This window comes from Cydia amplana, chromosome 10, assembly GCF_948474715.1.
Source record: "Cydia amplana chromosome 10, ilCydAmpl1.1, whole genome shotgun sequence".
Taxonomy (NCBI): Eukaryota; Metazoa; Arthropoda; class Insecta; order Lepidoptera; family Tortricidae; genus Cydia; species Cydia amplana.
The window spans coordinates 1814691-1841836 of record NC_086078.1 but is presented as its reverse complement, the minus strand read 5'-3'; the positions used below and the strand labels follow the sequence as shown (position 1 = coordinate 1841836).

Sequence of the window (27146 nt, the reverse complement as noted above, 5' to 3'; positions counted from 1 at the left end):
TACTTATAAACATATTATAAAAAACCTAACCTAGGGTGCCGCCAGCAGCGGGGCAAGGCCCAAGCTGCCGGTGGTCAGGGCTGCAGAGAGAGGAACCGGCGGACTATCCGCGCCGTGTCCAAGATCACCGCCTTCTGCATCTGACCCTTGATCCAACCACCTAGCGAGAGTCTCTCAAGATGTTGGTCGAGACTCTTCGCTATTAGACCGTTCACTGAAACGACTATCGGGACAATGATCGTCGAATCAACATCCCACATGGCGGTTATCTCGTGTGCCAAGTCTAGGTACTTGCTGGACTTGTCCTTCTCGGCTTTCACGAGATTCTCATCATGGGGGATGGTGATGTCAACGAGCACGGCCCGGCGTTGCGATCGATCTATTATCACAATGTCAGGCTTATTGGCTACAATAGTCCTGTCAGTGATGACAGATCGATCCCAATAGAGCGTGGCACGACCATTCTCGAGAACTGGCGCAGGTGAATACTTGTAGTACGGTACTTCGCGGTCCACAAGGCCGTATAGAAGAGCAAGCTGCTGGTGTATAATCCTGGCTACGAGATTATGTCTGTGCAAGTACTCGCCGTTAGCAAGATGAGAACAACCGGAAATGATATGCCTGAGTGACTCTCCGGGACGACGGCATGCCCGACAAATGTCGACCGTACCGTCCTTCAGGATATATTTCCGATAGTTGTTCGTCATCATTACTTCGTCCGCAATTGCACAGGCAAAACCCTCGGTTTCTCCGAAGAGGTCCCCGAATCGTAACCAGTTCACCGACGCGAGCAGGTCCACATCGGGTCCCGTGAGGGCCTTGTAGAACCGCCCGTGTAGCACCTTACTCTCCCATGCCGCCTTGCGATCCGCAGTACTTAGTACCACAGGTTTGCGCCAGTTCTCGTTTGCCAAGGAGAGCGGCGTGAGGTTCCTGTCTACTGCCACCACATCACGATGCATCCCACAGTCGTTGTTAAGGAAATAATTCCTGAGATTGTACACCTCGCGGTTGTGGAGATCCTTGGCGTTTAGGAAGCCTCGGCCTCCACATTTCCGTGGGATGTACAATCTCATAACTGACGAGCGTGGGTGTAGCATGCGATGCGCGGTGAGCAGTGATCGGACCCTCCGATCCAGGGCATCCAGCTCGGTCTGAGTCCACCTTAGTATGCCAAAGGAGTATGTGAGCAGGGGCATTACCCAGGCGTTGAAGGCGCGCACTTTGTTGCCTCCTGACAAAAGACTGTTAAGGACTTTTGTGAGCCGACTGAAAAAGCGCTCCTTCACCGACCGTCTAATACCCTCGTCCTCAATACCCAACGACTGTGACATACCAAGGTATTTATAGGTTTCTGACTCAGAGATAGATCTGAAAGACATTGTCTCAGAAGGTTGTAAATTTGTTGAATTTACAACCCTGATTAATCTTTATTATTAAATTTCATAATAACAATAAATCTAACAATGTTGAACTAAATACATTGTTAGAATTTTTTTGTTTATTTTTGTACATATGACTACTTTCCTACTAGTCAAATTAGCTTCTTTTTTTAGAAATGTCAATACGATTTTCTAATATGGAATATATGAAAACGTGTGTAGTGACGTCACGGTCAACCCACCTACTTTTTATATTTCAATCCAATTTATAAAATAGAAATAGTATTTAAAAATAACTGCTATGTTTTTCTAATAATTATCTGGTGCTTGATTTCGTGCACGGTGTGAAATAAATTATAAGTTGAGGAAAGTACCCAATTGTAAATAGGTATAATCCAAATAAACGTAATACGTATCTACCCACCGCATTACACGTTCTTTTTTATTTTTAGTAGCGAAACGGTAATGAGAACGGATCGCACGATTCCGCGCGCGCGTGACAGAAATACAAACCTATCGTTTCGCTATTGTTTATTTTGCCGACCCTTTACAAAAACACCGCTGTAATTTGATAAAATTTTTGAATTTTAATGTAATTACATTATACGAAAGCTGGGGATTCGGATTAAACATTTAGAAAAAACATTTCGGGAACTACGTGAAGATTAATTAATACGAATTTTAGCAATCAGTCAAAATACGAAAACGTATTTTATCCAGTAGTAACCGGTATTTCATTTATTTGACGTGCATTTAAATTATTACTTCGGTATGTTGATTTTATGGACGTCAACATATTTTACATTATAAATTGCGTTGGAAATGTTGAGATTGCAACACATCCCAATAAATCTGCCGATTTTATATTTTATTGTTGATTTTTTTCTCAGATTTTGATGAAATTTGGTATGTTTGAAGAGTCCCAACACCAAATCACAGTGTAACAATTCAGCTAGGTACCTTTTACTGGAAAATCATTGCGCAACTTCTTTCCTAACCGCCTGAGATAAGGGGTAGACCTTTAATCCTACTAACAATTTTCGCTCTTTCATCATAAACCAAAGTATATTAAAGAGCCTTTGAATAGAAAAAGCGATCTCAATTGGATGCCGCGTAAAGCGTTTTCCGATACCGACTTGCTTTTCATTGCAAGCGGCGGTGTTCAATCATTGCTGTCACAATATAGACAGCGCGCGTTGAACTACTTTGGAAGAAATACAGTAATAAAATACCGGCCAAGTGCGAGTCGGACTCGCACACGAAGGGTTCCGTACCATTACGCAAAAATCACGTTTATTGTATGGGAGCCCCAATTAAATATGTATTGTATTTTGTTTTTAGTATTTGTTGTTATAGCTGGAACAGAAATACATCATGTGTGAAAATTTCAACTGACTAGCTATCACGGTTCATGAGATACAGCCTGGAGACAGACTGATGTACGGACGGACAGACGGACAGCGGAATCTTAGTAATAGGGTCCCGTTTTTACCCTTTGGGTACGGAACCCTAAAAATTAAATACGTATTTACGAGTAGGCTCCAGTTGAATAAAAAAAATCTACTTAAAATGGAGGGTACGGGCGGGAAAAGAATGAATGAATGAATGAAATTTAAAAAAAACATGTCTATGGTTCACTTATTTGTCAGAGATGACATTTAAAATAAGGTTGGCAACACTGTATTTCATTCAATATTTTTTAAGTGGTCATTACACGAAGTATCGTAAAATCGCCAAAAAGATACTGCGTGTATGCACAAATTATTTTTTGGGGAATAGACTAAAGACTTGTCTTGACAACTATAAGGTAGGGGGTTAAAGGTGTGTGCACGACCCTTTAAATGACAAATAAAAGTGCGGGAGTAGAAAAAATAAGTAACGATCCAGTAAGATCTGAATAATCTTTGCGGGATGTATCGGACTTTTCCCGACGTCAGCATGATTTTGCCGTTTATTTGATATCGTGATTTGTGAGGATGATGACATGTTGCTTGCAATAGATATGCAATAAATGTCTGAGTTTGATGTTTCTCTTCTTTACTGAGAAGCGAACGACGAAATGTCTTAATCACCAACCAAGAAGTGACAAATGACCACCTAGTTTTTAACTGGCGAGTAGCGTTAAGCGGTTTCCTTTTACGTGGGTGAGTGTTTTCTCGCAGTAAACGCACTTAGCAGTGTGATCAGACAGTAAGAAACAGAAAATACACGCGTATATTCAGTCGCTATCATTTACTTACGCGTACTTTTTTGCGCGAGAAATAAGCTTAAGTCTTTAATCGAGAAACGAATCCGGAAATTAGTTTCTTGCTGCCGATCGGACGGCTTGAATTCATTGAAAGGCGGATTTCAGATCAATGTGTACATTCAGCGACGCCAAAATATCGTTTCCTTAAACCCTATGGAGTTAACTACACAACTACGCACACTATAGAGCACACCATACCGTTAACTATTCATAGAATCACTATAACTAATGTACTCTAGGAAATGAACCCATTACTAATTGATTCCCCTTCATTTCCGTCTTCAAAACACACATTTAACCCAATATTGGGTCAGCAAAGAGCAAATTCCAATCCTAAATTAAAAAAATAAAGTAGTTTTTCGTCTGGGGCGGATTAAACTTGATTTATTATTTTGGTATTTTCCTTTCAACGAACGTTTCAAGTCGTTAATGAAATAAAAAGATTGAATGAAATCGTATGCCTTTGGTTATTTGTTACAGTCGCCTGGCTGGGGGTGTAATTACCGCCCCCCGGGGGTTGAACCGCCAATGCCCTAATTGGACTCTGTCAAAACGTACAATCGCAATAAATATTCGTCCCGGTGTGATTCAATGAAAATTAATCTTGATTTAACATTAAATCATAATTTTATCGGGTCTATCGTGAATTCATTTTGTTACCTATTTCCGACTTTTCGACGCAGGTTATACCATTGCCCCGGCTGAATTTTGGAGCGGCGTTAATAATAGCGTAAGCCCCAGCCGCCATAAGGTACCTTTTGCCGTGGAACGTCACATATCTTTACTATTTCATATCTAGTGAATCACTAATTCATTTCCCGAATCGCGCCGTGAGTGGAGAGTGGAATTACTTTACATTGAACAGTTAAAATCTCGACTGTTAAAATGTAACCGTATTTGTCTCTGTACTGATGAACAATTATTTATTGGAAATATATTTTGGTGCACGAAATACGAGTAATTCCATCAGTAACAAGTTAAATACCTATTGTTATCTCATTTGTAGTTTGTGCCCATGTCATGTCACGGTTGCAACAAATATTTATGATTCTGTATGACGTGGATTTAAATAATACCTCGAAAATATTTGTTTTCATATTTATCATAATAGGTATTTTGTTATCGGAAAACAGAACAGAATTGTTAATAAGTAGCAAGTTTAATATCGAAAATTGCAGCGCAGGAAGGACCCAATAAAGTGGACTGACAATTAGCTTTTGGGAAAGGCCATTAAAAATTAAGTAAATAGATGTTTCTTCTGTTTATAATATGGATTTATATCGAGAAGGAGTCTTTATACTAACATATAATAATTATAATAATAACGGATAGTCCGCCGGTTCCTCTCTCTGCGGCCCTGACCACCGGTAGCTTGGGCCCTGCCCCGCTGCCGGCGGCATCCTAGGTTAGGTTTTTTATAATGTGTTTATATGTATTTTTTATTGTTTTGTAAGTGTTTTTATATTTTACTTTTATATTCATATTATAAATAACCTAACGTAAGAGGAAAAATAAATAAAGGGATAATAATAAGAATAATTAAGCCTTTTATTTCCAATAGAACCAATCATATCATAGCTTAACACATCATTCCTTAACGTATCATTAATTAGATAGAAGTTAATTTATTAATTAATCGTATAGCATTCATTTTTAATTTATATTTATAGCATTATAAACTAATATTTTTAAGTACATAAATATAAGATGCGATAATTTTAATATTAAGTATACATTTATTATAATAATTTTCTTAATTTCTATTGGGCTGTCCATTTTCGGACATAGGCCTCCTACTCGGGTCCAGGCGATGCCCGCCTCGGCGACGATGTCGTCTCGCCAGCGTCGCTGCGGGCGGTACGCGTGCTAATATACTAACATATAGTCATCAGCATCAAAACAGAGAGTGACGGCCAAAGTGGCCAAATGTCGAAGCACACCTTTGTTACCATATGAATAAGGATGTGTTCGATATATTTGGCCACTTTTGCCGTCTATCTAGTTGATTATGACGCTTCAAACAGTATTGTTTATTTACTTAAGTCTGCAGGCAAATACCCTAGAAAAAAACAATTAGTAACTATCGACTATTTTCTATGTAAGAAATTTTACAAGCTGACAAAGGAAATGTCGCTAACTGTCGCAAGTCGCACAGACGCCTAACAGTTTGTCTGCTAAATTAAACTAAATCGGACTGAGAATTTCTATGATAACAAAAACTATTCTTTAGTTTAGTTTATCACCACCAAACGTAATTTTTTTTAAATATTCTCATTAAATTAGAGTAACCGAATATAGGTATGTAAACTAAAATTGAAGTCACGCACACAACAACGTGACACAGCAACGCAAACCATGGCACATCTACTGGCGTGCCCCGTATGCCCGCGTCACTGCTCGGAGCTGGATCTGAGCGACGCGACAGCCAGGGCTGTCAACGCCGCTGCCTACTGAGCATCCATCGTATAAATAAAAAAGGAACCTCGACACGAAAAGAAGAAGAACAATAAAATCATGTAAAGACACTGAGATTTTAAAATAAGTTTTTTTTTTCGTACCCATACCAAGTTGAACTCCCAACTGCAAGCCAGACCAAAAACTTTCTTCAAGGTTTTTTTTTCACCTTAATATAGTGCGCTTAAGTCACATTCTCTCATTAATTCATTTAATACGGTTTCTGCGATTAGTCATCTGTATAGTTGTGTGTGTAATCATTCACCTCCACTTTGCTATTGGTGCTTATCATCTATTTAATAATAATGTACTACCTAATTATACCCCCAACATTCAATAATCAATACATTGTAAATGTTTACCTACACAAATACTTGATTACATAACCGGATCAACACACAATTTAACCTATTAAGTTGGCAAACATTTGTTAATAGCTGAAAGCTGATTTAAACTACTAATTAATACTAACAACCAAATATTTTTGAACAATACAGAGGTTAGTGAATGTTCCCAGATTATTAGGGATGTGGTGATATTGAATAAATGTCGATATCGATATTTCGAAAAAAATTAGAGTCGTGTCTCAACAATAATATAATTTGAAATACCACTTTCGTTAATTTTAAAAAATAACAAGCTTCTATAAAACACCCGCTTATAATTAAAAAAAAAACATTGACTCGCTGACATTTTGTAATAATGTTTTAATTTATTTAAGAACTCTGTCCTCTGAAACTAGTTTAAACTTCCCAGTGCTAATGCCTTCTAAAGTAAAAACAATCTTAAATAATGCCGAAGGGGTGAATTAAATACTGGAGGTGTGCCAACCTTCAATTTATCTTTAGATGCACCGGTTATCCATAGTATACAGGATGTTTCCTGTAACAGGAGCAATAAATTAAACTGTAGGCTGTACTCCTCAAATTGACCAACATTTGTTCAGCAACTTTTGAAAATAACTCATGTTTTGATTTTTATTACACCATAAAGTTTATTCTAAGACGCAATGTATTGCAAATTTTGTTCTGTTTAAAGCGTGACAAGCAACCTCAAACACACTGATGTCAGCGTACATTGAAGGTGATATTTATTTTGTATGAAAAAGAGGAAGTCAAAAGAATTCATAATTTTTAAAAGTTGCTGAACAAATGTTGGTCAGTTTGAGGAGTACAGCCTTTAGTTTAATTTATTGCTCCTGTTACAGGAAGCACCCTGTATAGAACTTTATGATAGCCCGTTGCTTACTCTTATATATGTGAGCGCAGTCACGTTACACCTTCTTTGTATTTGCTTTAAAGGAATGCAATAAAGTGGTATACTTTGTGGTATGAAATGTCCCCGGTTATTCCTGGTCGTTCGCACGGAGTGTCATAATCATAAGAGCAGCCATTGTGGACACGTAAAATTTACGGCGACATGAAACTTGAAAGTCTTGAAACTATCTGTGATGTGGCTGTAGCTGTGGTTAGGTTAGAGAGGTGTGAATTAAATTATTTTGTAGTAAACTCCCATGTAATGGACGTGGCACCAATAATGACACGTGAACCACAAAGTATGTAAAATAAGTACCAGTTTGACAACGGTCTGTTATAAAAAAAAAGGCAAAACAAGGCCAAGGAACTGGCCAAGAAAAGAGTCGAAAATATAAAAGATGAATAGGACATTCAAATTTGAACGTGTAAAGCGGTAGAAATTTTACAGGTATCAGTAAAATATCAATATATATATTATAAAAACTATAAAGCAAAAAACTCTAACACCATTTAATAACTTATCGTCGAGACAACGTGCGAATACAATCAAATATATTCTGTTGAGTAACAATTCAAACGTAGTAACCTCTACCTTCTTGTACGAAAAGGTCAAGTACACGGAGAGAAAAAAATTGTAGAATCAAGTAAAAAATATTAATCATTAGTAAAATTTTAGTGAATCCCATGACAAGTAGATTATACTAACGGTTATGAACCAGTTTTACTAATTGTATTTACTAACACCAAAATAATTGTCCTTTTTGGAACAACAATACTGTTTACTAAAAACAAGTAAACTTTACTAGAAATTACAAAAAAAAGTCATGGAATTTATAAAGCTGAGAAGTTTTATCTAGTGTTTTGTTTCTTGGTTTTACTAATCCCGTGACTAAAATTCACAATAGTTTGCTTGGAAACAATAAAGCAGCACTCTTATTGTCAGTAATATTTTTACTAGGGATTGGGATTCAGTAAGCTGCGATTTGATTTCAAGTAACCATAATTGCAATGTACAGATGCGTCCGCACCTGAGCCTGATCCAAGCGATCCAAACGCTATCGAAACGTACCAGACATATTTAGATCCCGTAAGGAACGATCACTTCTTACGTGATCTAAATTTGCGTGGCATGCTCCAATCGCGCTTGAATGGATTGGATCAGGATCAGGTACGGGTGCATCTGTAAATTGCAATTATGGTTACTTACAAGTCGCTGGCCCAATTTTACAGGTTTCTTTGTTATATGTTCAACGTAGTTAAAACTAGACTTAGTCATAGTTCCATTCAACGACACACCACATGCACCAAACATAATTTCTCCGATGAGCTCCTTTCGCCGATGAGGTTACAAGCAAAATGGACGAGTCAAAGATGGATACGGAGTACGCGTGCGGGGGGAGGGGCGGCTAGTGCGTTTAGGAATCTTGCTATTAGTACACTTTACTAATATCTATAAAGCTATTTACTATTTACGGAAATAAGAATAAAACTCATAAGAATAAGAAAGGGACTTGTTATTACAAGATTACCAAGTATAGAAATCAGAATTGACTTATAATTATTAATAGTCATTTGTAGCCACCGATTTTAATAAATCCCATTTGTATTATCTAGTAATCTTTACGTACTGTAACTAGTACACCATTTATAAACTCAAGGAAAGTTTTATAAAATTTATACAAATCTGTTATTCCGAGTAAAGAATATTAATTTCACGATTAAGTAAAACCGTTTTGTATTTCCTATACTATGAAATTAATAAAACTTCCTTGAAATTATATTATTTACTATTGCCTAGAAAAAAAATGTAAAAATTAATAGAATTTGATAATCCCGTCTTTTAGTAATCAGGTTTTTAATTCGAACAATATTTTTTCTCTCCGTGTATTAACCCCAATTTCTTCGTTTATATAACCTTTAAGTTCTAAAGCTTGTATAGTGAAAACGTTCCATTACGTGACTAAACTCAGCTCGCGCCGATCTCGAGATATCTGATATCTCGAGCGATCTCGCGAAAGCTCGTGTGTTCCATATTATCTCGTAATAGAGATGAGGTGGGGCACGGCTGCGTCGTATAATGGAGGGAAGATAGTGTTTCTTTAAGAAAATTTGTATGGAATAGGATATATATCCAATTATTATTATTATTTGGAGCTTATTGTGTCCCACTGCTGGGCAAAGGCCTCCCCCAAATATCCAAAGGAACGAAAAATAATTTATACATATTTTATATGAGTATTTGAAGGTGGCGTAATATTTTATTCATATACGTCAACAGTTAGTTTAACCGAGTTTTCCCAAATTGTTTTTGTTTTGGCTAAACTTGTTTTTTTTTTATACTAGTTAAAAACTAGTCTTAAATTCTTAGTGCAACTAGTTTGTTTAAAGTGCCTTTATGATAACAACTAAAATTAACCGTCGCTCAAAAATACCTAACATTAGACAAAATGACTCGGGTATAAATATTTAAAGTTACACTAGGCAGTCCATAAAGCGTTTTTACTTTTTCTAAATCTCAATTGTTCTTTAAGTTATTAAGTTTGAAGTTGCTTCAATAACTTTAAATTTGAATAATATTACAAATATCTTCGTCTGTAATTTATAACTCTTGTGTGACTCTTATTTATTATATGTAGAAACCTTTTTATAATATTTACTTAAGATATAAAAAAACCTAAGTAAATTTTTCATAGGACTAACAGTTTTGCAAGTGCCCTGTTGGGTAAATTGACTAGCATAGACCGTGGGGACTGACCTGGAATCTGGTATGCTGTTTCCTTAGGGGCCCCTGGTCTGGTTCCTTCGATGATGAAATGTAGAAATCTCATAGGCTGGCGTCGGCAGACGACTTCTATTTGTGCTGGACACTTGTAGGTTTGATTTTGGGTTTAAAAGCTCAAGCTTTCGACGGAGCGAGCAGATACGGCGCGTTTCGATTTTGAGATCGTTGAGAAGAGTATGGCAACACTCAAGCTTTCAGTGTTGCGCGCTTTTAGAAAAGCGTTCCGTTTTAGGCTTATCCCGTTTGGAATATGCTAGTCGATTAAGTATTAATCGATTTGAAAATAATGAACGAAAATACGTAGTATTTGTGCGTACATATACAAAAGTACCGAACATGCCGCCGGCCATAAAATAATGCTTATTTTATCTAAAAACTATCATACAGAATGCTATACTAACTTAGGACTAAAACATGTAGGTAGTGCTATACCTAAGAGGTGCCTATTCAACAGGCAGTGGGCAGACCTTAACTACAGGTCGCTTAGTGAGAGTATTACCGATGCGTACAGTTACGACTCTGGTAATACCGTCGGCGCCGGGATGCAGTTGATGCACGCGCGCGAGACGCCATTGCAGTGGTGGCAGTGTGTTGTCTAACAACACTACTACAGAGCCCTCCCGAAGGGGTGTGTTAGTATTGTCGTGGAACCATTTACCTCTTGGTTGTAGCTGGTGTAAATATTCTACGCTCCAGCGTTTCCAAAAATGTTGAACAGCTTGTTGAATAACCTGCCATCTAGCGAGGCGGTTTGGATTGTCGTTAGACAAGTCAAATTCAGGTAAAGACGTTAATGGTTCCCCGATGAGGAAATGTCCAGGAGTAAGGGGTAATGGATCAGTAGGATCATTACTAAGTAGACAGAGAGGTCTTGAATTACAGACCGCTTCAATTTGACATATCAAAGTGTTAAATTCGTCCTGAGTTAGTTTTAGTGTACCTATGACACGATGTAAGTGTCGTTTCAGACTACCTACGGCTCGTTCGACGAGACCGGCAAAATGCGAAGCATATGGAGGATTAAACTGCCAGGTGATTTGCATGTTTGTCAGCTGGTTGTTTATAGCAGTCTGATTTGACTCGTTTCGCAGAAACGTGTAAAGTTCGGAAAGATACCTGTCACAACCTACGAAATTCCGTCCGCAGTCAGAACGGATTGTTTTGCAATACCCGCGTCGGGATATGAACCTACGCAATGCGTTAAGAAAAGATTCGGTTGAAAGATCGGGAACTAATTCCAAATGGATTGCTTTCGTTGATTGGCAAACGAACACGCATACGTATGATTTATAAACTTTCGCGTTACGAAGTTTACTTGTTTTGAGAAAGAAGTGTCCCGCAAAGTCAACGGAAGTATTTAAGAAGGGACGAAGTGATCGAACCCTAGTAGTAGGTAATTGAGCCATTGATGGCTGTGGTGCGACAGGTCGTGCACGAACACAAGATACGCAGCGTCGTGTGCGCATACGCACAGCATCGCGAGCACACAGGATCCAGTAGGTCTGTGCGAGGGCAAACTGCAAAGTTTGAGGTCCCACATGTAAATGTGTTTTATGATAGTAATCAATGAGAAGATTCGTGAAATGGTGTTTCTTGGGTAACAGAATTTGATGCTTGGCATCATACGGTACGTTGGCCCGATTTATTCTGCCGCCGACCCTGAGGAGTCCGGCATCGTCCAAGAAAGGTTTCAGTTTCTGAAGATGTTTTGTACATCTATCGTCGTCCTTGAGACGCGAGATGTCTTCAGAAAAGCATTCACTTTGGACAAGTGATATAATTCGACTGAGAGCTTGTTTTGTCTCAGCAACTGTGACATGTTTAGTCGTAGGACTATTGGCTTTACGACATTTGTTTATGAATCGTAACATATACGAAATGACGCGTAGCATCCTTGGAAGCGATGAGAATCGCTCAATGAACTCTAAGCTTTTAGGTTCATTGGTTTGTGTGAGAAGAACATGCTTGCGACGTTCTTCGTCGGTGTGACATACGACGTTAGTCTTAGGCCACTCTGACTCATCTTTACTGAGCCAAGCAGGTCCCTTGAACCACAGTTGATGGTTCAACTGTGATGGGAGAACACCACGAGACGCGGGGTCTGCGGGGTTATCTGCGGATTGAACGTGATGCCACTGCGAGGCAGGCACGTTGCTTGTTGTCTCCGCTATGCGGTTAGACACATATGTCCGCCACTTGTCTGGAGACGAACGTAACCAGGCAAGAGTTATAGTGGAATCGGACCAAGCGTAGACTTGGTCGAAAGACAATCTACTGCTGTAAGCAGTGAGGACCTTTTTTATCAATTTTGACAGAAGATGAGCACCGCATAGCTCCAATCGAGGGATAGTAAGCCGTTTCAAAGGCGCAACTTTTGTTTTCCCTATGAGAAGGTGAGTGCTAATGGCACCGTTCGAGTCAACGACACGAATGTAGACGCAGGCGGCGTACGCCTTTTCAGATGCGTCTGAAAAACCATGAAGTGACACTTCATGTGTGCTAGGAAGCACATGACGAGGTAACGCAATATCTTGTAGCAACGGCAGTTCGTCGATGAACCGAAACCACAAGTCACAGATACCCTGTGGAGGGGCAGCATCCCAACCTGAGCCTGATACCCATAAAAGTTGGATTAAATGCTTCACGAATACAGTCACTGGACTTAGAAATCCGAGGGGATCGTAAATCTTAGCGATTTCTGCTAACATTATACGTTTTGTACATTTGCGTGAGTTAGCTACTCCATCCGTTTGATAGGAAAAAACGTCAGATTTAGGGTTCCACTTGAGCCCTAAGACCTTGACGGAAGTGTCAGTGTCAAGTGCTGACAGAATAAGCGTCATCATGAGCGTCATCATGACTGGAAGCATCATCGTTTAAATGCGATAAAAACTCGGAACTATTACTGGTCCATTTGCGAAGTTCAAAGGTTCCTGCCTTGCAAATGGAAGTTAGCTGATGCTGAAGAGTGATAGCATCTTCAACCGTATCAACTCCAGTAACGACATCATCAACGAATACTTCGTTAAGAAGTACTTGCGAGGCAAGTGGGAAGTTAGCAGCTTCATCAATTGCTAATTGACGAAGTGTTCGCAACGCGAGAAAAGGCGCGGAAGCGACGCCGAATGTGACAGAGCACATACGATATTCCCTTACGGGATCATGGGGAGAGAATCTCCAAAGAATCCGATGGAAGTCACGGTGTTCTTTACAAAGACCGATGTAGCGATACATCATTTTGAGATCAGCCGTAAAGACGATTTTATGAAGTCTGTACTTCAGTAAAATTTCAGAAATGTCTTGGTGCAATTTTTGACCAGTGAGAAGATTATCGTTAAGAGAACGACCAGATGTAGTCTTGCATGAAGCGTCATACACAATACGATGCTTCGTAGTAATCGTAGTGGATGTGGAACTCTTCACCACAATGTGGTGGGGTAGATAGTAGGGGGGAGTGCCAGGACTCGCTGAGTCAGTGACCGGCTCCATATGTCCCAAGTCTAAGTATTCTTGGATACCTTTGTTATAGTTCTCACGTAAGGCAGGGTCGCGAGACAGGCGTGCCTCTAGTTTAGTTAAACGCGAGAGAGCTATAGCACGAGAATCGCCCAAGGGCGGAGCGTTCTCCTTGAAGGGCAGAGAAACTGTATATTTCCCATTTGCATCTCGTGTGTGAGTATCGACGAAGATCGACTCACAGCGTAATTCATCTTTTGTAAGATGTGGATGTTCTGGTAGGGATTCCAACTCCCAGAACCTTTGAAGTTTCATGTCAAGTTGGCAAGTGTTCAAGTTGACACTTAGTCGTTTCATACTTTCATATGAAATTCTACCACCTATCAAATAACCAAAAATGCTATTGATGGCCACGGGTGTGCCCGGTGGGCCCTTGATATTATCCAGTAGCAGTATGCTATCCAGGTAATCAGATCCCAGTAGTAGTTCAACAGGCCGCGTTGAGCGCAGCTCTGGGTCCGCTAGATCAAGATTTTGAAGGTGTTGAAACTTCCGAATATTCCCAATTGATTGGGGAATATAATTAATGTAGCTTGTCAAGTCAGACAAGATATAAGCTTCGATGTGAAGCTTCGGCTCGGGTTTGTTGTGAGGTGTGACCTCGCACAACACGTAACCACGTGGTTGGACTTCGCCACCAATGCCGGTGAGAGTGGTGCCCGGCGGCGCGGAGTACCGCGGCAGGCCGAGACGTTGGACGCACGACTCAGAAATGAGCGTGGTCTGCGCACCTTGATCCACAAGGGTGCGAACGGACCGCGGCGTGTAAGGCCCTTGGTTCCAGGGTCGTAAGTTTACAAGCGCAGTCGTAAGTAAGACCGTACAGTTCTTACTAGAAGGATGCCCCGTAGCTCCATGTAATGGAGTGGGCGTGAAGGTTTCCGCTACTGAGCGCAACTCAGGGGAAGAAGAAGACTCCGTAGTCAGTAAGACGTTTGGAGGCGGCGCATCTTCATGTAATGAAGAATGATGCCTTTGAGTGCAGACGCGGCAAGCATGGCGCGACTTGCAGTCTTTAGATTCGTGACCACTAAATAAACAATTGGTGCAAAGTTTATTTTGTTCCACGAAATGTTTTCGTTCCTTTAAAGTGAGCGTATTAAACTTCTCACATTTATATAAAGGATGCGAATTGTCCTTACAATACGCGCATTTAAATTTATTTAAATAATCCACCGCAGTTGTAGCATGTACACTCATAGTACGCGAGTTACGCGCAAACGAAGAGTTATTATTGCGCGGTGCATTATATTGCACGTCGGAGTGCGCGCGAGTAAGCGACATCGCACGCTTTCCCGCCAAAGCATGGCGCGATGACGTCACCGCAGCTGACCGGGCCGAGCCGGCCGCTCCGCCAGCAGCAGCGAGCGCGGGCGCCGCGCGCTGCGCAGGCCCCGCGGATGTACTTGAAGTACGCGCGGACGCGGTCATCACTTCGGATGCCGCTAGTTCCTTATCGAGGAAATCGAGTAATTCGGTCACGTCAGGAATTTCACATGAAGTTTTTAATGATAATTCAAAACGCCTACGAATATGAGGTGTAATTTTGCGTAGCAAAATATTTAAAAGTACGAAACTCCAGTCGTCAACTGGTAAACCTAATGATTTTAAAGCAGTAATATTCTCGTGATAACAATTCATCAAGTTACGTAAACTTGATTCAACATTTTTCTCGTTAACTGACTCACAGTCAAAAATGTTGTCAAAGTGTTTTGTTGAAATAATTCGTTTGTTTTCATAACGCGAAATTAATACCTGTAAGGCATTTTCGTAATTAGAATCCGTAACAGGAATCGATTTGATAAGATTATACGGTTCATCTTTTAAAAACAATAACAAATACCGGAAGCGTTCGACATTTGTTAAAGTGACGTTGTCATGTACAAGTGATTTAAATAAATCATAGAAAGCATTCCATTCAGTTAGAACACCTGTGAATGTTTGTAGCGATAAGCGCGGTAAACGAATATGCGATTGATTTGATTGCTGAGCGCAGCAATTTGCATGTGACACCCCATTAAGTCCGCCGCAGGCAGACGTAAATGACGCAATACTTTGTTTACGCTCCTCCTTAAACGTATCCAAGGCAACTTGGACCTTAAAGTACAAAGAATCGAATTGGTTTCTCACAGCTAAATTATCATCGCGGTTGAATGACTCATTCTTTGCCGATAACTTTTCAATTTTCGCTTGAACTTGGAAAAATGATTTTTTGATTGAGGCTAATTCTTTAACTCGAACTCGAAATTCGGCTGTATTATTCGAACAGTCTACAATTTTTTGAATATTATTAATCGCTAAATCACGTTCGAATGTCAATGGTTCAATCTCCATAGCTGTCATTTTGTAAGAAATTGAGTTATTTTACTGTGTAAAATAATAACGTTATCACGAGATAAGAGATGATTGAACTTGTGAATCTGTATAGTAGGTATATACGTTATGTTAAGTTATAAGACCTCTAAAAATGGCTAGGTACTAGCAAATATGTTAGTTTGTTAATAAAATAGGTATATATAATTTGTCGCAAATTAAAAGTAAGTTGTAATTTAACATGCAATGTCAAATACAAAGATAATATTTCCCGTCGGTAGAACCCGAGCTAAAGAAATTTGAACTCTGTGCCGTACGCAATACGAGCGACAGTTTACTCGATACTGTAATTATGACAGCAAACGATAACTTGGTTTTCCGGTATGTAATACCTGAACCTTAAAAAATACACTTAAGTACGTAAATACTAAATGTAATGTAATGTACGTTGTACAAAACAAAGAAATGAGTTGCGACAAACTATATTTCGACCTAGGTATTAGTACTAGGCAAATGACTCCACGCGCGCCGCTGTAGGTATCTACCGCCCGGTTCTCGGAAATTATAGACGAATGTAATTTCACAAAAAATGCTCAAAACCCTATAAAACTATATATAATTAGAATGATCTCGTTGAGATCTAACTGTACGTATCAGTATTTTTGAGAAATATTGCACGACGTTGTCGGAAACTCGATATTTATAATTGTAAGCGGAGGTAGGTTCTCGCTAACTTACGAACAAAGGAATAGGAATTTACTTGAAATTACTTTGGTACAGCACAAATAATACGCATATAAACCGATACCAGATAGTAATATCCGGCTCGAACACAATTATGTTGGGTAAATTGACTAGCATAGACCGTGGGGACTGACCTGGAATCTGGTATGCTGTTTCCTTAGGGGCCCCTGGTCTGGTTCCTTCGATGATGAAATGTAGAAATCTCATAGGCTGGCGTCGGCAGACGACTTCTATTTGTGCTGGACACTTGTAGGTTTGATTTTGGGTTTAAAAGCTCAAGCTTTCGACGGAGCGAGCAGATACGGCGCGTTTCGATTTTGAGATCGTTGAGAAGAGTATGGCAACACTCAAGCTTTCAGTGTTGCGCGCTTTTAGAAAAGCGTTCCGTTTTAGGCTTATCCCGTTTGGAATATGCTAGTCGATTAAGTATTAATCGATTTGAAAATAATGAACGAAAATACGTAGTATTTGTGCGTACATATACAAAAGTACCGAACATGCCCATTAGATGTTATCACATTGGAACGTTAGATCCTATCAAAGTTATCCTACCTAATAAACTTAGGTACAAATTAATTTAGTTTTCGGCTAACATGTCTATCTATATTATACATAATACATGTACTTAGACGTAGCGCCTTACTATAATTACGTTGCTGTTAGTATAATAGCACAGACTCGTTAAAATGAAGACTGGTATCCATACAATCTGTGTTCTTAGATGTCATCCATCACATTGGATAGGCCTAGGACTTTGCTTGAAACAAAGGCAACTTTTAAGCAACCGTTTAGCGTAGCGGGCCGAAAGTTGAAGATTTCCGGCCGGAGGGCAGATTAATGTTAACACTTCCCTAGCGAACGCCTAAACATTGCAAGTCTTCATTATTAACTAGTATCCGATATAACCTTACCATATAATTGCTTGCTGTTAGTACGGGGAATAATTATCCGAAATTCTATCAAAGAGCACACACGCCTCGATATAATTTGCCAATATTAATTACTTGGTAATTTGAATTTGATATAGGGCTCCATTTTCCTACAGCTTAAGTCGGATGTAAATTAATTATGAATTGGATAAATATATTATTTAAGAACAAATTAAAGACAATGCTTTTAGGCCAAGAACGCACCACGATTTTTTGTCGCGCGATTATTTTGTCGCAGAAATGCAACATATGTGTTTATATGCCAGTGCGCGCACATGCGACAAGAAAATATGTATTACAGCGCGATTTTAAAATCGCGTCGCACGATTTAAAATCGTGGTGCGCGCTTGGCCTTAGAGCAGTTAGTATTCAACGGTAGTATTTTTTAAGGATGAATTTTAAGTAAAGGATGTCTCACGCTAGACCGGGCCGTGGCCGGGACGGATCTTCCGGCGCTTCGTTTTCTATGGAAATCACCACGTCATAGAAAATTACGCCCCGGTCTAGCGTGAGTCATCTATAAATATGACATACGATTATCAAATTATACTTATTTTGTATTTATGAATATTTTGTAAAACACGAATGTATATTTATAACCTATAATTTACATTTTTTTTTACATATGTAAGTAAAGTACCTATCCCTATTAAACTAAGATAGGTTTAGTTACATATACCTTCGTATCGTTTTGACCTTTCATAAAGAGTAATTGATTTGGCTTGTTAATATACTACCCTATTGTATGTAAATATTAACAGAAAAGATGTAATTAATGTAGAATTGAAACGAATTAACATTAACATTAATCGCTTTCATTGCCAGTAATTGACACAATTAACTATTATTATATTACATTAACAATCTCAGCTCATTGCCAAACTGATATTATGTAGAAATATCTCGTTTCAATTAATTTAATTACCTTCATTCCAACTTCAACCTTAACGAATATCCGTAAAGTCCATATTGCTATGTAGGAAACGTTTCTGTATAGTAATTATTGTTCGCGAAGCCCTATTGTTTGCGTCGATAGGTACATATTAATTTGTTTGAACGATTATTGGATGTTGCGTACACATCAATAGTTGTGCGTCGTCAACTGTGTACACGATTTCATTAGTAGATCGCTGATATCCTCGCTTTTGTACGCACGAGAGCGCGTTTGCGATTTGATTTAGGCTACGCGAACGAATAGTTCAAAGTAGTGCTCACTATACACTGGAAACATTTAGTGGGTGACAATTCTTTTTTTGGTTAAGATAAGATTATTACATAACTACTGTAGATTAAGTTACCCATTATTGTAGTTTTCTGTTAAACACAGTAAGTTAAACTAAAGAGTAACAAATAGTTATTAAAGTTGTCGCAGAGTAACAAATAGTTATTAAATTTCAGCACCAGCTACGAGCAGCTCCAAAATGATAATGTATCAAAGCGAATTTTTAATTAAATCAGCTTTGGCTTTGTGTCGAACCGATCGACGCACACAATATTAACAGTGAACTAGTAGCCCTCTGTTTTTAAAACAGGAATTTTGGTTATTGGTTGCGTAGTTGGTTAAAGTTTGATTACAAATGTAGTGCATAATTATTTAACTTCGTATTTTACGGAAACGTACGAACGTGTCTTGCTGTTTCAGTCAGTCTCGGTACAAGAAGTACTGAGGTTGGTTGAAGTAGCATGACAAATACGAACTTTTCCGAGAAAATACGTAGGAAAACAATTAGTAACGAATATAGTGGTCCAGTTATTAAGTAATTGCGGGTTATTTCTTAATGGGTTATTTTGTTGGGTATTAAACAGGTATTCTGTCGAAGTTCCTGTAGAATTTTATGACATTTTCGATTATTTGGAAGGAGTAAAAGACTTGGAGGCGATTTCGAACTTACTGATTGGTAATTGTCAATAAGACATCTGACAAGGTTTGTTTGAAGTTAGTTTTGATGAATTGTTGTGAAAGATGCATTGTTGAAATTGTAATGAAACAAGTGCGAGTCGGACTCGCCCATGAAGGGTTCCGTATTTAGGCGATTTATGACGTATTAAAAAAAACTACTTACTAGATCTCGTTCAAACCAATTTTCGGTGGAAGTTTACATGGTAATGTACATCATATATTTTTTTTAGTTTTATCATTCTGTTATTTTAGAAGTTACGGGGGGGGGGGGGGGGGACGGGACGGGACACATTTTACCACTTTGGAAGTGTCTCTCGCGCAAACTATTCAGTTTATAAAAAAATGATATTAGAAACCTCAATATCATTTTTGAAGACCTATCCATAGATACCCCACACGTATGGGTTTGAAGAAAAAAATTTTTTTGAGTTTCAGTTCTAAGTATGGGGAACCCCAAAAATTTATTGTTTTTTTTTTTTATTTTTGTGTGAAAATCTTAATGCGGTTCACAGAATACATCTACTTACCAAGTTTCAACAGTATAGTTCTTATAGTTTCGGAGAAAAGTGACTGTGACATACGGACGGACAGACGGACAGACAGACAGACATGACGAATCTATAAGGGTTCCGTTTTTTGCCATTTGGCTACGGAACCCTAAAAAGTACGTAATCTGAAAAAAAAAATCGCGTCAAGTTCGAATACCGCTACTGTCTCCAATAAGGTGCAATGGGGTAACTTCGAAAGCAGGGTAATTACGAAAATGGCAAATATCTATAAAACCAGACGCATTTCATACTTTAGCAACACTAACGCTACTGCAACGTTTACCAAGGCATATATACAAGGTAGAAAGTGTTTCTAGTTTAGTAGATAAACGGTTAACACATACTTATTACCTTTACTTACCGACGTTTCGACACAGCTTTCACTGGCGATAGACCCGTCTATAAATGTGAGTTAATTAATGTGTTCTAAACGCGAAAGTTTGAAATATCAAACGGTTAACAGTTGACGATGGTACGTTCTAGTCTGCAGCCAACAAACATTAGTTTCCATAACACCATTTCAAGAACACTTTGACAACGCCAGTTTTGACTACCTATGCGAATCTAGAACGTTCTAACTTACGTTGTTACCAAGTTTTCAAACTTGGCGTGCTCGTTATCACCTTTGTGGTCAAACTTGGACTAACTATCTTCCACAAACAATTCTGAATGTACGATCGAGTTCACAAATATCTTTACAAGCTAACGCCACAAAAAATGTTTACACGACCTTATTGTCAGTGTCTTAGAGGCGTGTAAATATATTTATGGAACGTTGGCTTGTATAGATGGTTGTGAAGTTGACAGTACCAACGTCTAGCTTGTTTACAATTCATGATCCTAGTTAAAAAGACAAATTCCAACGAGCCACTTAAGAGGGGAATAGAGTCTGTGCGGAAAGAGAAGAGTCGTGGAATGTACAGGGCCTAATACATTCCACGACTCTTCTCTTTCCGCACAGACTCTAACGCAAAATTGTAGTTTTATATTGAATTTTTACATGTTAGAATCAATGGCAAATACCATTAAAAAAAATCACACGGAAACTAGACTATGTGGGCAAGGGCAGCCTCTAACCAAAACCTTAAAAAGTTAAAGGCATGTTAAAAAAACAAGAAAACATGTCATTCTATGTCGTTACCCTGCATAACATAGCAGTTTAATGTTAGTATAAAATAGCAAATTTTGTAGCAGAAGTATATTTTCAGAGTAATATCTGAGATAAAGGTAAAACGCGCGACTTTCTTCCGTTGCAAATTTCACGCGCTGCACTCTTTTGTTTCCTCCTAATTTCCTGGATTTACAGTTACACCCCCTTAAGGGGCATGGCACACTGCGTCCGATTCGCACGTCGCTCCGAAGTAAGCGAGACAACGCTATGCGCGTATTATAGCGACATCCCGCTCGCACGTCGGAGCAGTGTGCCATGCCCCTAAGAGCGTAGCTGATAGTACAGTAGCAACAGACGTGGCTAACAAGCGTAAGGGTTGACGATGCGGGAAACGAGGACCGTTGCTATGGCAACGGGATTGGGACTTTAACGAGCATCGAGGAAACAATGCTGTCGTGATACAAGGCGGGCAAAATCGACCAATTTGAAAGGTCCTGATGCCTAATTGGAGTAAAAATGCTATACAAGGGATCGGCTTTAGTTTACGAGATATGCCTTATTTTTTGAAATTGAATCATTCGAATGCCATAAAGTCTATTTTTTTATTCCGTAGACTGAAATGACAGTTAATTGTATGAACATGAAATGTCATTTCATACTATTAACTGTCATTTCAGTCTACCGAATAAAAAAATAGACTTTAGGTCTCTTTATATTTTATTGCTAAATAATACGCCAAATATGAATTCCGTCAGAAATTGTTCTTTTGCAAATAAAATGTCTATCGTCTATGGTAGGTACGATTTTTTAAGATCCATAATTTATAAACAGAGCGATACTATAATATCTATATATTAGAATTTATAGACAATATTGTGACACGGCGTTTTGCATGGCTAGGTCAGTTTTAAGAACATTTTTAATAAAAAAAAAAAAAACATTGATCTCAAATATAGTTTAGTTTTGTTTTGTGGCAAGGAAGTCATTGATGTAGCAACAATGTATATATGACAACCATTTAGCCAATAAGAAACAAATTGAGCTAATGGTGTTGCTACTTCAAATTAAATTACAAACGTCTATAACGCCATAAACGTTCAAATCAAGCCATACCTACATATAAAGCAGTTCAGAAACAAATCGATCAGGGGACCTTTCAGCCATTTCCCCTGTGAACGCCCTGACTAATGTTGTGTGTTCATTCCAATTGACTTTATTCTGCTTTATTCCCAAGTTTCCCACAGATACCAATATATCTCCGACCTACAATAACGCATAGATTGTGCGAATCTATGGGTCAAGTAATACTAGTTGAAATAAAATGGCTTGCGAGTTGTCGGTGACCCAAAGGGACCCAAGGCGTGAACTTTCCGGAAATAGTTGTGCTTGAATAAACAATGTGCGTCACAGATTAACTAGGAATCGTAAAAAACCGGAAATAAAAAACCTGTTATTGATATTTGGGGAAGGATTAATAATCGGAGTAACAAAACTCAATTTACTTTGTCAATTTAATTTTAAACCAAACTCTACATGTGAGAAGATTTAAAATCCTTGCATACCTTCTACAACACGACGAATGGTCAAACCAAATTTGTCAGTAAATAAGAACAGAAAAACTATACTCATCCGTTTCTTTTGGGTGCTAGTACTAGTGTAAGATAAAGATAGTTTGATTCTCTCTGCCTATGTTTGAAATGAGACAGTCCTTTGACAAACTATACCTATCAAGAACACTATATAAATATTACAAAGTCGTCCTAGTATCTATGATTTAACTCTATCGTCATAGTTAGTATTTACATTGACCTACATATTTAGGCAGTAAGGTACATAACAAACTTGTGATCTGAGGCTTTGTTATTTAGTTGGCCGAGGCGTGTATCTATAGGTACCATTTTTTTTTCAAAGGAGTCGGAAAGTGGCAATTTCTTTTCGTTTAGCGCAGCGGGTCCAAAGTTGACGCTTTTTTTCTACTCCGCTTCAATTTCATTTCGCTCCGACTTGTCCGTACCGTACATGTATTAGTGCGAGCGAGACGCCCGCCCGAATGACAGATAATTCACATGATTCCAACATGATTCAAATACCGGTTTAATGTCAGGTGCACGTTCGAAATGGCCTGTGTGATAATTATCTAAATCAACTTCATTTGAGTGGAGGCCAAAACAAATTATAAGTAGTTGTCTTTAAGTCCATACAATGATTGCTAGCAGTTATCTTATATACCTGTATAGGGTATTTGACTACTAGTCAAGTCAGTTTCTTTTTTCAAACTGTCAAAACGATTTTCCTACTATGTAATTTATATGATATATGATTTTGCACCGGAAGCATCTAGGAGCGGCAGCAATGTTTAGTTAGTAGTTAGTTTGTAAGTATGACCGTATGTATGTGTTTTTAATTATATTTTAACCTGTCTTTTACTGCAATAAATGTTTATTTACCTAAAAAATAAAAATTATATGAAACGATAACATGTGACCTCACAATCAAATAACCTTCTCTATTTTAAATACAGTCAAATACCCTAGTTATAGTGGCCACTTACCATTAACAGTGCAGTGCTGTATCGTTTTGTGACCTGCTACTCTGTAGGTATTCCAGTTTTTGCAATTAAGGTGAGCGTTGCGGTAATTTCAGTGTCTTTGTGAGGGAAATTCTTTCCTTTCTTAGTTATTTTTTCCAGTTTTCATTGCAGTTGGAATATTGTTTTAATTTGCATTGTCTACTTAATTAAATGAAAGCAGATACTACTTCAAGTTTATATGAATTTCAATTTTATGCAACAAATGACTTGCTTATGCAATCAAATCTTGCGATTCTTTTGCACTTTTGAAATGGGTTTGAACTCGAATTTTGGTAAGAATGGTCGCTTGGACGCTTTGACAAAAAATATCTTGACAATAAGTAACTATCACTAAATAATAAAAATTATTTAGTGATAGTTATGTAAATCTAGATAGCGGGTTTATATCACCGACAAAAGATTCATAAAAGTGTTGAGCAAGTACTGAAGCAACGAGCCTTTTTGAGAGCAGGTATTTAATGGAAACTGAGAAGAGAGTCGCCAACTTGACATCATAATGCCAAATATAAAATACGTCACAACAAAATACGACTTTTTACTAGTGATGTAGTACCGACTATGGTTTTGGCCGACTAGCCGACTAATCGGCGCTCGGATGGCCGATTAGTCGGCCGACTAGTCGGCTAGACGGCCTCAAGTTCGGGTGCATTAGAAAAATTTTTTTTTGCTTCTTGCGTCGTCGCGCTTTCAATATCAACTGAAAGATGTTCCGTGCTACTGCGACGATACACCCACATAATTACCTATACATGAATTTAATACGAACACAAGCTCATTTTGTACCCTAAATACGTATTTGAGTAAAATGGGCATGTACTTAACATTTGATGGCTTTTTATTGTATTTATGTCCTGCTTTCTGTAATTAATAATAAGCCGACTAATCGGCCTTTTTTGCCGACTAATCGCCGACTACAAATGTGGCCGGATAGTCGGCTTTCCCGACTAGTCGGCGACTAGTCGGTACATCGCTACTTTTTACCCGACTGCGGGACACGAGAGAAAGTAATGTGTTTAATGTAAAATTTTAAAGTAATTAGAACGTTAAGGGCGAGCCAGCGCGCCACTAATGCTGAAATTACGTTCCAAATGACAAATTAATTTGACTGTAACTTGTTTCTGCCTAGGGCCGGGCCCCGCGGGTGATGCACAGCTTTACAGTTCAACGACACTTTGAAAGTTTCTTTAATTATGAAATATTCCGAGTTAATTAAGTTTATGTAGTTTACGCTCAAAAATTTCATTTTGTTGCATTACAGAATTGTAGCCATACTTACTGCCTATGTTTGGAGAAAAAAGCATACCAGCAGTTTTAATCAGTTAATTATGTTGAAATCAATTGCAGTATCTTTCATTTAACACGTAGAAAATTTAAAAAACGAATATGACATTTAACTTATAACGCGCAAAGCGGTAGAAAATTGACAGAAATCGTGAAATATTAAAAGTACTCCAAATTTCCTCTTAAACGTTTCATGATTGGTGCCCACTTTGTGCCGTTACTATATTATACTCCAGCGCCCAAACGATTGCCCTCCTAAGTAAAACCTTATTTTAAGGCCAAAGCCTGTAAACCCTTTTATTACCAACCACGGTAATACGTACTCACCCCTATGAAAATTTCGACTATGTTTACAAAAGATCCATCTATACCCTTCACACGCTGCAATAACCATTCTCTCCTCGTGTTATCAAATTTAACGGCCACGTACTAATGGCGCCGTTAAGCGCCCCGCACACGGTCTTATCGCGTCGGCCAGCGTCTACCAATTATCCGCCGGACAGTGGATTATGCTAATGACGGTGTGATTTTACCTGCCTATTGATTTCGTAAGTACATATTAACTCACATTTATAGACGGGTCAAACCCTAGACCCTTCTATAAATGTGAGTTAATATGTGTTCGTGTGGCTGTGAAATGTGTGTAGACAATCACGAGGTGTAAATATATGTCTGTAGAAATTCTATAACCGATTCTTGCATTTGGTAATTTTTGTCACACCTATTAGGGCGTTTTCTAAAATAAATATCGAAAACCTGATTCTTTCTTGGGCTCATTCTACTCAGAATCGACAGCATTCTCAATCCTTCCATTAAAAAAAGATGTCCCAAAATGTCCATTCCATTACGTCACGTTTTATTATGAGAAATTTTTTCACTTGTATGGACGTGACGTAGTGGAATGTACATGTTTCATATAAATTTTTGGGACAAGTTTTTTTATCATCAGGATTGAATATGCTAGTGATTCTGAGTTGAAAAAACCCAAAAACACCAGGATCTGTGAGAATCGGGTTTTCAATATTTATTTTAGAAAACGCCCATTAATGAAAGTCACACAAGTTGTATTACGAGTCGTAATAGGAGTTGCTGGCGGCGGCGGTAAAAATATCAATTTCCCCGTAACCGTCACGTCAACGTCACTTTTACGTCACGTTTTACGGGGAGCAATTACGGCGAGATTTCGGAGGGTGGCAAATAAATTGTGTACGTGAAATTGTAATTTGTTTTCGATATGAGGAATGGGAGCGAAATAAGAGGATCTTTGAGGATCCGGTGTCTTTTGTCACGTGTATTGATATATTTTTTGTCTTATATTGAAAACAAAAGATGCTGTAATGAATGTCATTAACGGGACTAACGCGATCAAATTTCATTATTTTACGTTTGTTCCGACGTTTCAGCCAGGTTGAACTAGCTGTGGTCACGGAAGACTGACGTCTCAGCAAAATAACAATGGATATATTGATAAACTAAACTACCCGATATTAGTATAGGTATATAATTGTTGGGGGTAAACAAGTAAATTGATTGACACGCATCACTAATATATTATAGTGATATTGATTATAGGGATAGTGGCGATTCTGGTTGAAAAAATGTCACTGTTGACACACAAACCATATCTGTAACTAGCTCAAATCAAATTCATAATCTCTTATTACATTCAGACATAGTACATTCAGAACACGGCTCCCGGTTTAAATTTCGAAATTTTCGGTTCCGTAACATTACGACATAGGTACTTACTCCAATTTTAGATCGATTGCATCCCGCAACTTTTAACTACACGAGAGGAAAAGCAGAAATGTATTCACCAATCCAACATAAAATACGACTTTAGCGCCTGCAAAATTGCGCTCGAGTTTTCAAACATATTTAAGCAGCGAACAACACAAATGGCGATATCGAAGCCTTTTCAGCGATCATTTCGGACCCATGCCTATTGTGTAGCCGTCCTTATTACCCAGTTTACACAACCGAGCCATTTTAAACCGAAACCCACAGATAATACAGCCTAAACTGGACGAAAATTGAAAGATGAGGCAAGGAGAATGGGACTTTAAAGTGTGTTGATAAGGTTTGAATTGCT

At 38.5% G+C, this 27146-nt stretch overlaps 1 protein-coding gene across 1 annotated transcript in view; it reads right to left on the bottom strand.

Annotated features, from left to right (window-relative positions):
• LOC134651660 (syntaxin-binding protein 5-like) overlaps positions 1 to 27146 on the bottom strand; it is a 376139-nt gene that overhangs the window by 41268 nt on the left and 307725 nt on the right. The gene's annotated exons all lie outside the window — the stretch shown is intronic.